Source organism: Schistocerca cancellata, unplaced genomic scaffold, assembly GCF_023864275.1.
Source record: "Schistocerca cancellata isolate TAMUIC-IGC-003103 unplaced genomic scaffold, iqSchCanc2.1 HiC_scaffold_588, whole genome shotgun sequence".
Lineage (NCBI taxonomy): Eukaryota > Metazoa > Arthropoda > Insecta > Orthoptera > Acrididae > Schistocerca > Schistocerca cancellata.
Window position 1 is genome coordinate 18146 of NW_026046600.1, and position 12929 is coordinate 31074.

The 12929-nt window shown below is 54.9% G+C and overlaps 39 non-coding genes across 39 annotated transcripts; all 39 read right to left on the bottom strand.

Moving 5' to 3' along the window:
• Window positions 1-18: 18 nt before the first annotated feature.
• Trnal-aag (transfer RNA leucine (anticodon AAG)) lies at window positions 19-100 on the bottom strand. The gene has a single exon. It is a non-coding gene; the product is annotated as a tRNA-Leu (tRNA).
• A 288-nt stretch (window positions 101-388) lies between these two features.
• Window positions 389-460, bottom strand: Trnah-gug (transfer RNA histidin (anticodon GUG)). Its single transcript has one exon. It is a non-coding gene; the product is annotated as a tRNA-His (tRNA).
• Window positions 461-842: 382 nt separating this feature from the next.
• On the bottom strand, window positions 843-914 carry Trnae-cuc (transfer RNA glutamic acid (anticodon CUC)). Its single transcript has one exon. It is a non-coding gene; the product is annotated as a tRNA-Glu (tRNA).
• A 274-nt stretch (window positions 915-1188) lies between these two features.
• Window positions 1189-1270, bottom strand: Trnal-cag (transfer RNA leucine (anticodon CAG)). The gene has a single exon. It is a non-coding gene; the product is annotated as a tRNA-Leu (tRNA).
• A 78-nt stretch (window positions 1271-1348) lies between these two features.
• Window positions 1349-1430, bottom strand: Trnal-aag (transfer RNA leucine (anticodon AAG)). Its single transcript has one exon. It is a non-coding gene; the product is annotated as a tRNA-Leu (tRNA).
• Window positions 1431-1718: 288 nt separating this feature from the next.
• Trnah-gug (transfer RNA histidin (anticodon GUG)) lies at window positions 1719-1790 on the bottom strand. The gene has a single exon. It is a non-coding gene; the product is annotated as a tRNA-His (tRNA).
• Window positions 1791-2172: 382 nt separating this feature from the next.
• Trnae-cuc (transfer RNA glutamic acid (anticodon CUC)) lies at window positions 2173-2244 on the bottom strand. Its single transcript has one exon. It is a non-coding gene; the product is annotated as a tRNA-Glu (tRNA).
• A 274-nt stretch (window positions 2245-2518) lies between these two features.
• On the bottom strand, window positions 2519-2600 carry Trnal-cag (transfer RNA leucine (anticodon CAG)). The gene has a single exon. It is a non-coding gene; the product is annotated as a tRNA-Leu (tRNA).
• A 78-nt stretch (window positions 2601-2678) lies between these two features.
• On the bottom strand, window positions 2679-2760 carry Trnal-aag (transfer RNA leucine (anticodon AAG)). Its single transcript has one exon. It is a non-coding gene; the product is annotated as a tRNA-Leu (tRNA).
• Window positions 2761-3048: 288 nt separating this feature from the next.
• Trnah-gug (transfer RNA histidin (anticodon GUG)) lies at window positions 3049-3120 on the bottom strand. Its single transcript has one exon. It is a non-coding gene; the product is annotated as a tRNA-His (tRNA).
• A 382-nt stretch (window positions 3121-3502) lies between these two features.
• On the bottom strand, window positions 3503-3574 carry Trnae-cuc (transfer RNA glutamic acid (anticodon CUC)). The gene has a single exon. It is a non-coding gene; the product is annotated as a tRNA-Glu (tRNA).
• Window positions 3575-3848: 274 nt separating this feature from the next.
• On the bottom strand, window positions 3849-3930 carry Trnal-cag (transfer RNA leucine (anticodon CAG)). The gene has a single exon. It is a non-coding gene; the product is annotated as a tRNA-Leu (tRNA).
• Window positions 3931-4008: 78 nt separating this feature from the next.
• On the bottom strand, window positions 4009-4090 carry Trnal-aag (transfer RNA leucine (anticodon AAG)). The gene has a single exon. It is a non-coding gene; the product is annotated as a tRNA-Leu (tRNA).
• A 288-nt stretch (window positions 4091-4378) lies between these two features.
• Trnah-gug (transfer RNA histidin (anticodon GUG)) lies at window positions 4379-4450 on the bottom strand. The gene has a single exon. It is a non-coding gene; the product is annotated as a tRNA-His (tRNA).
• Window positions 4451-4832: 382 nt separating this feature from the next.
• Window positions 4833-4904, bottom strand: Trnae-cuc (transfer RNA glutamic acid (anticodon CUC)). Its single transcript has one exon. It is a non-coding gene; the product is annotated as a tRNA-Glu (tRNA).
• A 274-nt stretch (window positions 4905-5178) lies between these two features.
• On the bottom strand, window positions 5179-5260 carry Trnal-cag (transfer RNA leucine (anticodon CAG)). Its single transcript has one exon. It is a non-coding gene; the product is annotated as a tRNA-Leu (tRNA).
• Window positions 5261-5338: 78 nt separating this feature from the next.
• Window positions 5339-5420, bottom strand: Trnal-aag (transfer RNA leucine (anticodon AAG)). Its single transcript has one exon. It is a non-coding gene; the product is annotated as a tRNA-Leu (tRNA).
• A 288-nt stretch (window positions 5421-5708) lies between these two features.
• On the bottom strand, window positions 5709-5780 carry Trnah-gug (transfer RNA histidin (anticodon GUG)). The gene has a single exon. It is a non-coding gene; the product is annotated as a tRNA-His (tRNA).
• Window positions 5781-6162: 382 nt separating this feature from the next.
• Window positions 6163-6234, bottom strand: Trnae-cuc (transfer RNA glutamic acid (anticodon CUC)). Its single transcript has one exon. It is a non-coding gene; the product is annotated as a tRNA-Glu (tRNA).
• Window positions 6235-6508: 274 nt separating this feature from the next.
• Trnal-cag (transfer RNA leucine (anticodon CAG)) lies at window positions 6509-6590 on the bottom strand. Its single transcript has one exon. It is a non-coding gene; the product is annotated as a tRNA-Leu (tRNA).
• A 78-nt stretch (window positions 6591-6668) lies between these two features.
• On the bottom strand, window positions 6669-6750 carry Trnal-aag (transfer RNA leucine (anticodon AAG)). Its single transcript has one exon. It is a non-coding gene; the product is annotated as a tRNA-Leu (tRNA).
• A 288-nt stretch (window positions 6751-7038) lies between these two features.
• Window positions 7039-7110, bottom strand: Trnah-gug (transfer RNA histidin (anticodon GUG)). The gene has a single exon. It is a non-coding gene; the product is annotated as a tRNA-His (tRNA).
• A 382-nt stretch (window positions 7111-7492) lies between these two features.
• On the bottom strand, window positions 7493-7564 carry Trnae-cuc (transfer RNA glutamic acid (anticodon CUC)). Its single transcript has one exon. It is a non-coding gene; the product is annotated as a tRNA-Glu (tRNA).
• A 274-nt stretch (window positions 7565-7838) lies between these two features.
• Trnal-cag (transfer RNA leucine (anticodon CAG)) lies at window positions 7839-7920 on the bottom strand. Its single transcript has one exon. It is a non-coding gene; the product is annotated as a tRNA-Leu (tRNA).
• Window positions 7921-7998: 78 nt separating this feature from the next.
• On the bottom strand, window positions 7999-8080 carry Trnal-aag (transfer RNA leucine (anticodon AAG)). The gene has a single exon. It is a non-coding gene; the product is annotated as a tRNA-Leu (tRNA).
• Window positions 8081-8368: 288 nt separating this feature from the next.
• Trnah-gug (transfer RNA histidin (anticodon GUG)) lies at window positions 8369-8440 on the bottom strand. The gene has a single exon. It is a non-coding gene; the product is annotated as a tRNA-His (tRNA).
• A 382-nt stretch (window positions 8441-8822) lies between these two features.
• Trnae-cuc (transfer RNA glutamic acid (anticodon CUC)) lies at window positions 8823-8894 on the bottom strand. Its single transcript has one exon. It is a non-coding gene; the product is annotated as a tRNA-Glu (tRNA).
• A 274-nt stretch (window positions 8895-9168) lies between these two features.
• Window positions 9169-9250, bottom strand: Trnal-cag (transfer RNA leucine (anticodon CAG)). Its single transcript has one exon. It is a non-coding gene; the product is annotated as a tRNA-Leu (tRNA).
• A 78-nt stretch (window positions 9251-9328) lies between these two features.
• Trnal-aag (transfer RNA leucine (anticodon AAG)) lies at window positions 9329-9410 on the bottom strand. The gene has a single exon. It is a non-coding gene; the product is annotated as a tRNA-Leu (tRNA).
• A 288-nt stretch (window positions 9411-9698) lies between these two features.
• On the bottom strand, window positions 9699-9770 carry Trnah-gug (transfer RNA histidin (anticodon GUG)). Its single transcript has one exon. It is a non-coding gene; the product is annotated as a tRNA-His (tRNA).
• A 382-nt stretch (window positions 9771-10152) lies between these two features.
• Window positions 10153-10224, bottom strand: Trnae-cuc (transfer RNA glutamic acid (anticodon CUC)). Its single transcript has one exon. It is a non-coding gene; the product is annotated as a tRNA-Glu (tRNA).
• Window positions 10225-10498: 274 nt separating this feature from the next.
• Trnal-cag (transfer RNA leucine (anticodon CAG)) lies at window positions 10499-10580 on the bottom strand. Its single transcript has one exon. It is a non-coding gene; the product is annotated as a tRNA-Leu (tRNA).
• A 78-nt stretch (window positions 10581-10658) lies between these two features.
• On the bottom strand, window positions 10659-10740 carry Trnal-aag (transfer RNA leucine (anticodon AAG)). The gene has a single exon. It is a non-coding gene; the product is annotated as a tRNA-Leu (tRNA).
• Window positions 10741-11028: 288 nt separating this feature from the next.
• Window positions 11029-11100, bottom strand: Trnah-gug (transfer RNA histidin (anticodon GUG)). The gene has a single exon. It is a non-coding gene; the product is annotated as a tRNA-His (tRNA).
• A 382-nt stretch (window positions 11101-11482) lies between these two features.
• Trnae-cuc (transfer RNA glutamic acid (anticodon CUC)) lies at window positions 11483-11554 on the bottom strand. Its single transcript has one exon. It is a non-coding gene; the product is annotated as a tRNA-Glu (tRNA).
• Window positions 11555-11828: 274 nt separating this feature from the next.
• Window positions 11829-11910, bottom strand: Trnal-cag (transfer RNA leucine (anticodon CAG)). The gene has a single exon. It is a non-coding gene; the product is annotated as a tRNA-Leu (tRNA).
• A 78-nt stretch (window positions 11911-11988) lies between these two features.
• Window positions 11989-12070, bottom strand: Trnal-aag (transfer RNA leucine (anticodon AAG)). The gene has a single exon. It is a non-coding gene; the product is annotated as a tRNA-Leu (tRNA).
• Window positions 12071-12358: 288 nt separating this feature from the next.
• Window positions 12359-12430, bottom strand: Trnah-gug (transfer RNA histidin (anticodon GUG)). Its single transcript has one exon. It is a non-coding gene; the product is annotated as a tRNA-His (tRNA).
• A 382-nt stretch (window positions 12431-12812) lies between these two features.
• Window positions 12813-12884, bottom strand: Trnae-cuc (transfer RNA glutamic acid (anticodon CUC)). Its single transcript has one exon. It is a non-coding gene; the product is annotated as a tRNA-Glu (tRNA).
• Between the last annotated feature and the right edge of the window lie 45 nt (window positions 12885-12929).

Consider the following 12929-nt stretch of genomic DNA (forward strand, 5'->3'; position numbering starts at 1 on the left):
CAAAAAACGAGAAAAAATTGGCAGCGGTGGGATTCGAACCCACGCCTCCGAAGAGACTGGTGCCTTAAACCAGCGCCTTAGACCGCTCGGCCACGCTACCTGTGCCAGTGTTCTTCGCTTTTGTAGAAACAGTCCACGACACAGCTTCCTGTTCTGCTGCGACTGGCTGCTCATCCATTGCACCTCAAACAAATGCCTTCTTCGAATAGAGATTCACTACACAGGCAGCTGCCCGCGTTCTGGTGCGGCGGCATTACGTGTTGATAATGAATTGGTAGTGCCACCTGCAGCCTGCGGAACATGAGTGAAAAATCAAGAGGGCACCGTGTTTTCAAACACTGAGTCACAATCGTCACTGCAGCGACAGCAAGGCAAAAAGTTTAAAAATTGCCGTGACCAGGATTCGAACCTGGGTTATTGCGGCCACAACGCAATGTCCTAACCACTAGACGATCACGGCCACGGAAGCACCGCCGACAGCAGTTCTCGCGACTGCAAGTGGCGATGAACAGCAAAGCTCGGCCCACACACCACTGCGTCTCCCCACAGCTGTGTCAGACGCGATCTCCATTATATGTACACTGGCAAACGAACGTGTCTGCGCTGTTAGGACACCAAGCAGTGTGGTTAGCTGCATTCAACCCCCGTGGCAATGTCTTGCAGTCCTCCAAGTCTGTTGACCACAGGTATGTGCGTCGATAAGAGGTGGACAGATGTCGCATCGCTCTCGCCGTCACTTGTCACGCCGAATCGTACTTAACGTAGTTTTCTGCAAGCGTCAGCGGAGCGTCAGTCGAGCTAAGTCGGGCCAAGTCGCATAAGAGGAGCAACAAAATGCGCATTTCCGGTACCGGGAATCGAACCCGGGCCTCCTGGGTGAGAGCCAGGTATCCTAGCCACTAGACCACACCGGACAACGGCACAAGGGCTCCTCCAGCGAACACAGCAAGCTGTACGCACGCTACTTAACGACAACTGTAAACATAGACGCTCCCACTTTGTACAACGGCATGCTCGGGACACGTTTCGTGGAGACGAACGCCAGCCATCATGACACCAAACTGCGCCTGTGAATCATGTCGTTGCACCGCGCACTGTGCTGCGACAATTTAAGAAAGAGACGCTCACGGCTTGCTGCGCTGTTTCGTCGCGGGTAGTCAGTGCTCCGGCTTTCGAGACAGAAAACATTGGCAGCGGTGGGATTCGAACCCACGCCTCCGAGGAGACTGGTGCCTGAAACCAGCGCCTTAGACCGCTCGGCCACGCTACCGACGCCGCACGGCGGTCAGAGGAGCTGCGTTCTACCCCACGAGAAAACACCGCAATGGCACAAAAAACGAGAAAAAATTGGCAGCGGTGGGATTCGAACCCACGCCTCCGAAGAGACTGGTGCCTTAAACCAGCGCCTTAGACCGCTCGGCCACGCTACCTGTGCCAGTGTTCTTCGCTTTTGTAGAAACAGTCCACGACACAGCTTCCTGTTCTGCTGCGACTGGCTGCTCATCCATTGCACCTCAAACAAATGCCTTCTTCGAATAGAGATTCACTACACAGGCAGCTGCCCGCGTTCTGGTGCGGCGGCATTACGTGTTGATAATGAATTGGTAGTGCCACCTGCAGCCTGCGGAACATGAGTGAAAAATCAAGAGGGCACCGTGTTTTCAAACACTGAGTCACAATCGTCACTGCAGCGACAGCAAGGCAAAAAGTTTAAAAATTGCCGTGACCAGGATTCGAACCTGGGTTATTGCGGCCACAACGCAATGTCCTAACCACTAGACGATCACGGCCACGGAAGCACCGCCGACAGCAGTTCTCGCGACTGCAAGTGGCGATGAACAGCAAAGCTCGGCCCACACACCACTGCGTCTCCCCACAGCTGTGTCAGACGCGATCTCCATTATATGTACACTGGCAAACGAACGTGTCTGCGCTGTTAGGACACCAAGCAGTGTGGTTAGCTGCATTCAACCCCCGTGGCAATGTCTTGCAGTCCTCCAAGTCTGTTGACCACAGGTATGTGCGTCGATAAGAGGTGGACAGATGTCGCATCGCTCTCGCCGTCACTTGTCACGCCGAATCGTACTTAACGTAGTTTTCTGCAAGCGTCAGCGGAGCGTCAGTCGAGCTAAGTCGGGCCAAGTCGCATAAGAGGAGCAACAAAATGCGCATTTCCGGTACCGGGAATCGAACCCGGGCCTCCTGGGTGAGAGCCAGGTATCCTAGCCACTAGACCACACCGGACAACGGCACAAGGGCTCCTCCAGCGAACACAGCAAGCTGTACGCACGCTACTTAACGACAACTGTAAACATAGACGCTCCCACTTTGTACAACGGCATGCTCGGGACACGTTTCGTGGAGACGAACGCCAGCCATCATGACACCAAACTGCGCCTGTGAATCATGTCGTTGCACCGCGCACTGTGCTGCGACAATTTAAGAAAGAGACGCTCACGGCTTGCTGCGCTGTTTCGTCGCGGGTAGTCAGTGCTCCGGCTTTCGAGACAGAAAACATTGGCAGAGGTGGGATTCGAACCCACGCCTCCGAGGAGACTGGTGCCTGAAACCAGCGCCTTAGACCGCTCGGCCACGCTACCGACGCCGCACGGCGGTCAGAGGAGCTGCGTTCTACCCCACGAGAAAACACCGCAATGGCACAAAAAACGAGAAAAAATTGGCAGCGGTGGGATTCGAACCCACGCCTCCGAAGAGACTGGTGCCTTAAACCAGCGCCTTAGACCGCTCGGCCACGCTACCTGTGCCAGTGTTCTTCGCTTTTGTAGAAACAGTCCACGACACAGCTTCCTGTTCTGCTGCGACTGGCTGCTCATCCATTGCACCTCAAACAAATGCCTTCTTCGAATAGAGATTCACTACACAGGCAGCTGCCCGCGTTCTGGTGCGGCGGCATTACGTGTTGATAATGAATTGGTAGTGCCACCTGCAGCCTGCGGAACATGAGTGAAAAATCAAGAGGGCACCGTGTTTTCAAACACTGAGTCACAATCGTCACTGCAGCGACAGCAAGGCAAAAAGTTTAAAAATTGCCGTGACCAGGATTCGAACCTGGGTTATTGCGGCCACAACGCAATGTCCTAACCACTAGACGATCACGGCCACGGAAGCACCGCCGACAGCAGTTCTCGCGACTGCAAGTGGCGATGAACAGCAAAGCTCGGCCCACACACCACTGCGTCTCCCCACAGCTGTGTCAGACGCGATCTCCATTATATGTACACTGGCAAACGAACGTGTCTGCGCTGTTAGGACACCAAGCAGTGTGGTTAGCTGCATTCAACCCCCGTGGCAATGTCTTGCAGTCCTCCAAGTCTGTTGACCACAGGTATGTGCGTCGATAAGAGGTGGACAGATGTCGCATCGCTCTCGCCGTCACTTGTCACGCCGAATCGTACTTAACGTAGTTTTCTGCAAGCGTCAGCGGAGCGTCAGTCGAGCTAAGTCGGGCCAAGTCGCATAAGAGGAGCAACAAAATGCGCATTTCCGGTACCGGGAATCGAACCCGGGCCTCCTGGGTGAGAGCCAGGTATCCTAGCCACTAGACCACACCGGACAACGGCACAAGGGCTCCTCCAGCGAACACAGCAAGCTGTACGCACGCTACTTAACGACAACTGTAAACATAGACGCTCCCACTTTGTACAACGGCATGCTCGGGACACGTTTCGTGGAGACGAACGCCAGCCATCATGACACCAAACTGCGCCTGTGAATCATGTCGTTGCACCGCGCACTGTGCTGCGACAATTTAAGAAAGAGACGCTCACGGCTTGCTGCGCTGTTTCGTCGCGGGTAGTCAGTGCTCCGGCTTTCGAGACAGAAAACATTGGCAGAGGTGGGATTCGAACCCACGCCTCCGAGGAGACTGGTGCCTGAAACCAGCGCCTTAGACCGCTCGGCCACGCTACCGACGCCGCACGGCGGTCAGAGGAGCTGCGTTCTACCCCACGAGAAAACACCGCAATGGCACAAAAAACGAGAAAAAATTGGCAGCGGTGGGATTCGAACCCACGCCTCCGAAGAGACTGGTGCCTTAAACCAGCGCCTTAGACCGCTCGGCCACGCTACCTGTGCCAGTGTTCTTCGCTTTTGTAGAAACAGTCCACGACACAGCTTCCTGTTCTGCTGCGACTGGCTGCTCATCCATTGCACCTCAAACAAATGCCTTCTTCGAATAGAGATTCACTACACAGGCAGCTGCCCGCGTTCTGGTGCGGCGGCATTACGTGTTGATAATGAATTGGTAGTGCCACCTGCAGCCTGCGGAACATGAGTGAAAAATCAAGAGGGCACCGTGTTTTCAAACACTGAGTCACAATCGTCACTGCAGCGACAGCAAGGCAAAAAGTTTAAAAATTGCCGTGACCAGGATTCGAACCTGGGTTATTGCGGCCACAACGCAATGTCCTAACCACTAGACGATCACGGCCACGGAAGCACCGCCGACAGCAGTTCTCGCGACTGCAAGTGGCGATGAACAGCAAAGCTCGGCCCACACACCACTGCGTCTCCCCACAGCTGTGTCAGACGCGATCTCCATTATATGTACACTGGCAAACGAACGTGTCTGCGCTGTTAGGACACCAAGCAGTGTGGTTAGCTGCATTCAACCCCCGTGGCAATGTCTTGCAGTCCTCCAAGTCTGTTGACCACAGGTATGTGCGTCGATAAGAGGTGGACAGATGTCGCATCGCTCTCGCCGTCACTTGTCACGCCGAATCGTACTTAACGTAGTTTTCTGCAAGCGTCAGCGGAGCGTCAGTCGAGCTAAGTCGGGCCAAGTCGCATAAGAGGAGCAACAAAATGCGCATTTCCGGTACCGGGAATCGAACCCGGGCCTCCTGGGTGAGAGCCAGGTATCCTAGCCACTAGACCACACCGGACAACGGCACAAGGGCTCCTCCAGCGAACACAGCAAGCTGTACGCACGCTACTTAACGACAACTGTAAACATAGACGCTCCCACTTTGTACAACGGCATGCTCGGGACACGTTTCGTGGAGACGAACGCCAGCCATCATGACACCAAACTGCGCCTGTGAATCATGTCGTTGCACCGCGCACTGTGCTGCGACAATTTAAGAAAGAGACGCTCACGGCTTGCTGCGCTGTTTCGTCGCGGGTAGTCAGTGCTCCGGCTTTCGAGACAGAAAACATTGGCAGAGGTGGGATTCGAACCCACGCCTCCGAGGAGACTGGTGCCTGAAACCAGCGCCTTAGACCGCTCGGCCACGCTACCGACGCCGCACGGCGGTCAGAGGAGCTGCGTTCTACCCCACGAGAAAACACCGCAATGGCACAAAAAACGAGAAAAAATTGGCAGCGGTGGGATTCGAACCCACGCCTCCGAAGAGACTGGTGCCTTAAACCAGCGCCTTAGACCGCTCGGCCACGCTACCTGTGCCAGTGTTCTTCGCTTTTGTAGAAACAGTCCACGACACAGCTTCCTGTTCTGCTGCGACTGGCTGCTCATCCATTGCACCTCAAACAAATGCCTTCTTCGAATAGAGATTCACTACACAGGCAGCTGCCCGCGTTCTGGTGCGGCGGCATTACGTGTTGATAATGAATTGGTAGTGCCACCTGCAGCCTGCGGAACATGAGTGAAAAATCAAGAGGGCACCGTGTTTTCAAACACTGAGTCACAATCGTCACTGCAGCGACAGCAAGGCAAAAAGTTTAAAAATTGCCGTGACCAGGATTCGAACCTGGGTTATTGCGGCCACAACGCAATGTCCTAACCACTAGACGATCACGGCCACGGAAGCACCGCCGACAGCAGTTCTCGCGACTGCAAGTGGCGATGAACAGCAAAGCTCGGCCCACACACCACTGCGTCTCCCCACAGCTGTGTCAGACGCGATCTCCATTATATGTACACTGGCAAACGAACGTGTCTGCGCTGTTAGGACACCAAGCAGTGTGGTTAGCTGCATTCAACCCCCGTGGCAATGTCTTGCAGTCCTCCAAGTCTGTTGACCACAGGTATGTGCGTCGATAAGAGGTGGACAGATGTCGCATCGCTCTCGCCGTCACTTGTCACGCCGAATCGTACTTAACGTAGTTTTCTGCAAGCGTCAGCGGAGCGTCAGTCGAGCTAAGTCGGGCCAAGTCGCATAAGAGGAGCAACAAAATGCGCATTTCCGGTACCGGGAATCGAACCCGGGCCTCCTGGGTGAGAGCCAGGTATCCTAGCCACTAGACCACACCGGACAACGGCACAAGGGCTCCTCCAGCGAACACAGCAAGCTGTACGCACGCTACTTAACGACAACTGTAAACATAGACGCTCCCACTTTGTACAACGGCATGCTCGGGACACGTTTCGTGGAGACGAACGCCAGCCATCATGACACCAAACTGCGCCTGTGAATCATGTCGTTGCACCGCGCACTGTGCTGCGACAATTTAAGAAAGAGACGCTCACGGCTTGCTGCGCTGTTTCGTCGCGGGTAGTCAGTGCTCCGGCTTTCGAGACAGAAAACATTGGCAGAGGTGGGATTCGAACCCACGCCTCCGAGGAGACTGGTGCCTGAAACCAGCGCCTTAGACCGCTCGGCCACGCTACCGACGCCGCACGGCGGTCAGAGGAGCTGCGTTCTACCCCACGAGAAAACACCGCAATGGCACAAAAAACGAGAAAAAATTGGCAGCGGTGGGATTCGAACCCACGCCTCCGAAGAGACTGGTGCCTTAAACCAGCGCCTTAGACCGCTCGGCCACGCTACCTGTGCCAGTGTTCTTCGCTTTTGTAGAAACAGTCCACGACACAGCTTCCTGTTCTGCTGCGACTGGCTGCTCATCCATTGCACCTCAAACAAATGCCTTCTTCGAATAGAGATTCACTACACAGGCAGCTGCCCGCGTTCTGGTGCGGCGGCATTACGTGTTGATAATGAATTGGTAGTGCCACCTGCAGCCTGCGGAACATGAGTGAAAAATCAAGAGGGCACCGTGTTTTCAAACACTGAGTCACAATCGTCACTGCAGCGACAGCAAGGCAAAAAGTTTAAAAATTGCCGTGACCAGGATTCGAACCTGGGTTATTGCGGCCACAACGCAATGTCCTAACCACTAGACGATCACGGCCACGGAAGCACCGCCGACAGCAGTTCTCGCGACTGCAAGTGGCGATGAACAGCAAAGCTCGGCCCACACACCACTGCGTCTCCCCACAGCTGTGTCAGACGCGATCTCCATTATATGTACACTGGCAAACGAACGTGTCTGCGCTGTTAGGACACCAAGCAGTGTGGTTAGCTGCATTCAACCCCCGTGGCAATGTCTTGCAGTCCTCCAAGTCTGTTGACCACAGGTATGTGCGTCGATAAGAGGTGGACAGATGTCGCATCGCTCTCGCCGTCACTTGTCACGCCGAATCGTACTTAACGTAGTTTTCTGCAAGCGTCAGCGGAGCGTCAGTCGAGCTAAGTCGGGCCAAGTCGCATAAGAGGAGCAACAAAATGCGCATTTCCGGTACCGGGAATCGAACCCGGGCCTCCTGGGTGAGAGCCAGGTATCCTAGCCACTAGACCACACCGGACAACGGCACAAGGGCTCCTCCAGCGAACACAGCAAGCTGTACGCACGCTACTTAACGACAACTGTAAACATAGACGCTCCCACTTTGTACAACGGCATGCTCGGGACACGTTTCGTGGAGACGAACGCCAGCCATCATGACACCAAACTGCGCCTGTGAATCATGTCGTTGCACCGCGCACTGTGCTGCGACAATTTAAGAAAGAGACGCTCACGGCTTGCTGCGCTGTTTCGTCGCGGGTAGTCAGTGCTCCGGCTTTCGAGACAGAAAACATTGGCAGAGGTGGGATTCGAACCCACGCCTCCGAGGAGACTGGTGCCTGAAACCAGCGCCTTAGACCGCTCGGCCACGCTACCGACGCCGCACGGCGGTCAGAGGAGCTGCGTTCTACCCCACGAGAAAACACCGCAATGGCACAAAAAACGAGAAAAAATTGGCAGCGGTGGGATTCGAACCCACGCCTCCGAAGAGACTGGTGCCTTAAACCAGCGCCTTAGACCGCTCGGCCACGCTACCTGTGCCAGTGTTCTTCGCTTTTGTAGAAACAGTCCACGACACAGCTTCCTGTTCTGCTGCGACTGGCTGCTCATCCATTGCACCTCAAACAAATGCCTTCTTCGAATAGAGATTCACTACACAGGCAGCTGCCCGCGTTCTGGTGCGGCGGCATTACGTGTTGATAATGAATTGGTAGTGCCACCTGCAGCCTGCGGAACATGAGTGAAAAATCAAGAGGGCACCGTGTTTTCAAACACTGAGTCACAATCGTCACTGCAGCGACAGCAAGGCAAAAAGTTTAAAAATTGCCGTGACCAGGATTCGAACCTGGGTTATTGCGGCCACAACGCAATGTCCTAACCACTAGACGATCACGGCCACGGAAGCACCGCCGACAGCAGTTCTCGCGACTGCAAGTGGCGATGAACAGCAAAGCTCGGCCCACACACCACTGCGTCTCCCCACAGCTGTGTCAGACGCGATCTCCATTATATGTACACTGGCAAACGAACGTGTCTGCGCTGTTAGGACACCAAGCAGTGTGGTTAGCTGCATTCAACCCCCGTGGCAATGTCTTGCAGTCCTCCAAGTCTGTTGACCACAGGTATGTGCGTCGATAAGAGGTGGACAGATGTCGCATCGCTCTCGCCGTCACTTGTCACGCCGAATCGTACTTAACGTAGTTTTCTGCAAGCGTCAGCGGAGCGTCAGTCGAGCTAAGTCGGGCCAAGTCGCATAAGAGGAGCAACAAAATGCGCATTTCCGGTACCGGGAATCGAACCCGGGCCTCCTGGGTGAGAGCCAGGTATCCTAGCCACTAGACCACACCGGACAACGGCACAAGGGCTCCTCCAGCGAACACAGCAAGCTGTACGCACGCTACTTAACGACAACTGTAAACATAGACGCTCCCACTTTGTACAACGGCATGCTCGGGACACGTTTCGTGGAGACGAACGCCAGCCATCATGACACCAAACTGCGCCTGTGAATCATGTCGTTGCACCGCGCACTGTGCTGCGACAATTTAAGAAAGAGACGCTCACGGCTTGCTGCGCTGTTTCGTCGCGGGTAGTCAGTGCTCCGGCTTTCGAGACAGAAAACATTGGCAGAGGTGGGATTCGAACCCACGCCTCCGAGGAGACTGGTGCCTGAAACCAGCGCCTTAGACCGCTCGGCCACGCTACCGACGCCGCACGGCGGTCAGAGGAGCTGCGTTCTACCCCACGAGAAAACACCGCAATGGCACAAAAAACGAGAAAAAATTGGCAGCGGTGGGATTCGAACCCACGCCTCCGAAGAGACTGGTGCCTTAAACCAGCGCCTTAGACCGCTCGGCCACGCTACCTGTGCCAGTGTTCTTCGCTTTTGTAGAAACAGTCCACGACACAGCTTCCTGTTCTGCTGCGACTGGCTGCTCATCCATTGCACCTCAAACAAATGCCTTCTTCGAATAGAGATTCACTACACAGGCAGCTGCCCGCGTTCTGGTGCGGCGGCATTACGTGTTGATAATGAATTGGTAGTGCCACCTGCAGCCTGCGGAACATGAGTGAAAAATCAAGAGGGCACCGTGTTTTCAAACACTGAGTCACAATCGTCACTGCAGCGACAGCAAGGCAAAAAGTTTAAAAATTGCCGTGACCAGGATTCGAACCTGGGTTATTGCGGCCACAACGCAATGTCCTAACCACTAGACGATCACGGCCACGGAAGCACCGCCGACAGCAGTTCTCGCGACTGCAAGTGGCGATGAACAGCAAAGCTCGGCCCACACACCACTGCGTCTCCCCACAGCTGTGTCAGACGCGATCTCCATTATATGTACACTGGCAAACGAACGTGTCTGCGCTGTTAGGACACCAAGCAGTGTGGTTAGCTGCATTCAACCCCCGTGGCAATGTCTTGCAGTCCTCCAAGTCTGTTGACCACAGGTATGTGCGTCGATAAGAGGTGGACAGATGTCGCATCGCTCTCGCCGTCACTTGTCACGCCGAATCGTACTTAACGTAGTTTTCTGCAAGCGTCAGCGGAGCGTCAGTCGAGCTAAGTCGGGCCAAGTCGCATAAGAGGAGCAACAAAATGCGCATTTCCGGTACCGGGAATCGAACCCGGGCCTCCTGGGTGAGAGCCAGGTATCCTAGCCACTAGACCACACCGGACAACGGCACAAGGGCTCCTCCAGCGAACACAGCAAGCTGTACGCACGCTACTTAACGACAACTGTAAACATAGACGCTCCCACTTTGTACAACGGCATGCTCGGGACACGTTTCGTGGAGACGAACGCCAGCCATCATGACACCAAACTGCGCCTGTGAATCATGTCGTTGCACCGCGCACTGTGCTGCGACAATTTAAGAAAGAGACGCTCACGGCTTGCTGCGCTGTTTCGTCGCGGGTAGTCAGTGCTCCGGCTTTCGAGACAGAAAACATTGGCAGAGGTGGGATTCGAACCCACGCCTCCGAGGAGACTGGTGCCTGAAACCAGCGCCTTAGACCGCTCGGCCACGCTACCGACGCCGCACGGCGGTCAGAGGAGCTGCGTTCTACCCCACGAGAAAACACCGCAATGGCACAAAAAACGAGAAAAAATTGGCAGCGGTGGGATTCGAACCCACGCCTCCGAAGAGACTGGTGCCTTAAACCAGCGCCTTAGACCGCTCGGCCACGCTACCTGTGCCAGTGTTCTTCGCTTTTGTAGAAACAGTCCACGACACAGCTTCCTGTTCTGCTGCGACTGGCTGCTCATCCATTGCACCTCAAACAAATGCCTTCTTCGAATAGAGATTCACTACACAGGCAGCTGCCCGCGTTCTGGTGCGGCGGCATTACGTGTTGATAATGAATTGGTAGTGCCACCTGCAGCCTGCGGAACATGAGTGAAAAATCAAGAGGGCACCGTGTTTTCAAACACTGAGTCACAATCGTCACTGCAGCGACAGCAAGGCAAAAAGTTTAAAAATTGCCGTGACCAGGATTCGAACCTGGGTTATTGCGGCCACAACGCAATGTCCTAACCACTAGACGATCACGGCCACGGAAGCACCGCCGACAGCAGTTCTCGCGACTGCAAGTGGCGATGAACAGCAAAGCTCGGCCCACACACCACTGCGTCTCCCCACAGCTGTGTCAGACGCGATCTCCATTATATGTACACTGGCAAACGAACGTGTCTGCGCTGTTAGGACACCAAGCAGTGTGGTTAGCTGCATTCAACCCCCGTGGCAATGTCTTGCAGTCCTCCAAGTCTGTTGACCACAGGTATGTGCGTCGATAAGAGGTGGACAGATGTCGCATCGCTCTCGCCGTCACTTGTCACGCCGAATCGTACTTAACGTAGTTTTCTGCAAGCGTCAGCGGAGCGTCAGTCGAGCTAAGTCGGGCCAAGTCGCATAAGAGGAGCAACAAAATGCGCATTTCCGGTACCGGGAATCGAACCCGGGCCTCCTGGGTGAGAGCCAGGTATCCTAGCCACTAGACCACACCGGACAACGGCACAAGGGCTCCTCCAGCGAACACAGCAAGCTGTACGCACGCTACTTAACGACAACTGTAAACATAGACGCTCCCACTTTGTACAACGGCATGCTCGGGACACGTTTCGTGGAGACGAACGCCAGCCATCATGACACCAAACTGCGCCTGTGAATCATGTCGTTGCACCGCGCACTGTGCTGCGACAATTTAAGAAAGAGACGCTCACGGCTTGCTGCGCTGTTTCGTCGCGGGTAGTCAGTGCTCCGGCTTTCGAGACAGAAAACATTGGCAGAGGTGGGATTCGAACCCACGCCTCCGAGGAGACTGGTGCCTGAAACCAGCGCCTTAGACCGCTCGGCCACGCTACCGACGCCGCACGGCGGTCAGAGGAGCTGCGTTCTACCCCACGAGAAAACACCGCAATGGCACAAAAAACGAGAAAAAATTGGCAGCGGTGGGATTCGAACCCACGCCTCCGAAGAGACTGGTGCCTTAAACCAGCGCCTTAGACCGCTCGGCCACGCTACCTGTGCCAGTGTTCTTCGCTTTTGTAGAAACAGTCCACGACACAGCTTCCTGTTCTGCTGCGACTGGCTGCTCATCCATTGCACCTCAAACAAATGCCTTCTTCGAATAGAGATTCACTACACAGGCAGCTGCCCGCGTTCTGGTGCGGCGGCATTACGTGTTGATAATGAATTGGTAGTGCCACCTGCAGCCTGCGGAACATGAGTGAAAAATCAAGAGGGCACCGTGTTTTCAAACACTGAGTCACAATCGTCACTGCAGCGACAGCAAGGCAAAAAGTTTAAAAATTGCCGTGACCAGGATTCGAACCTGGGTTATTGCGGCCACAACGCAATGTCCTAACCACTAGACGATCACGGCCACGGAAGCACCGCCGACAGCAGTTCTCGCGACTGCAAGTGGCGATGAACAGCAAAGCTCGGCCCACACACCACTGCGTCTCCCCACAGCTGTGTCAGACGCGATCTCCATTATATGTACACTGGCAAACGAACGTGTCTGCGCTGTTAGGACACCAAGCAGTGTGGTTAGCTGCATTCAACCCCCGTGGCAATGTCTTGCAGTCCTCCAAGTCTGTTGACCACAGGTATGTGCGTCGATAAGAGGTGGACAGATGTCGCATCGCTCTCGCCGTCACTTGTCACGCCGAATCGTACTTAACGTAGTTTTCTGCAAGCGTCAGCGGAGCGTCAGTCGAGCTAAGTCGGGCCAAGTCGCATAAGAGGAGCAACAAAATGCGCATTTCCGGTACCGGGAATCGAACCCGGGCCTCCTGGGTGAGAGCCAGGTATCCTAGCCACTAGACCACACCGGACAACGGCACAAGGGCTCCTCCAGCGAACACAGCAAGCTGTACGCA